The sequence below is a fragment of the Poecilia latipinna genome, unplaced genomic scaffold (genome assembly GCF_001443285.1).
Source record: "Poecilia latipinna isolate Pla-1442-1.1 unplaced genomic scaffold, P_latipinna-1.0 Scaffold11497, whole genome shotgun sequence".
Lineage (NCBI taxonomy): Eukaryota > Metazoa > Chordata > Actinopteri > Cyprinodontiformes > Poeciliidae > Poecilia > Poecilia latipinna.
Window position 1 is genome coordinate 1 of NW_015124113.1, and position 612 is coordinate 612.

General features: G+C 45.4%; 1 long non-coding RNA gene across 1 annotated transcript; it reads left to right on the top strand.

Moving 5' to 3' along the window:
- The first annotated feature begins 329 nt into the window (after nucleotides 1–329).
- Nucleotides 330–592, top strand: LOC106944486 (uncharacterized). The gene is made up of 2 exons (XR_001424335.1): nucleotides 330–416; nucleotides 502–592. It is a non-coding gene; the product is annotated as an uncharacterized LOC106944486 (long non-coding RNA).
- The last annotated feature ends 20 nt before the right edge of the window (nucleotides 593–612 follow it).

The window sequence follows — 612 nt, forward strand, 5'->3', positions numbered from 1 at the left end:
TGGAAAAGAAAAGCACAGCCTTGGAGAATAAAATTACCTCCTTGGAGCAGAAAAACACGGTCCTGGAGAAGGAAAAGACCGCTCTTGAGAAGAAAAGCACCGACCTTGAGCAGAAAAACACTGCGTTGGAGAATAAAAGCACTTCCTTGGAGCAGAAAAACACAGTCCTGGAGAAGGAAAAGACCGCTCTGGAGAATAAAAGCACCTTCTTGGAGCAGAAAAACACAGTCTTGGAAAAGGAAAAGACCTCTCTGATGAAGAAAAGCACCGACTTGGAAAAGGAAAAGACTGCTCTGGAAAAGAAAAGCACAGCCTTGGAGAATAAAATTACCTCCTTGGAGCAGAAAAACACGGTCCTGGAGAAGGAAAAGACCGCTCTGGTGAAGAAAAGCACCGACCTGGAACAGAAAAACATGGTGCTGGAGAAAGAAAAGACTGATCTGGTGAGGAAAAGCACTGACCTGGAAAGGGAAAAGACCGCTCTGGAGAAGAAAAGCACAGCCCTGGAGAATAAAAGTACCTCCTTGGAGCAGAAAAACACGGTCCTGGAAAAGGAAAAGACCGCTCTGGAGAAGAAAAGCAACGACCTTGAGCAGAAAAACATTGCCTTGG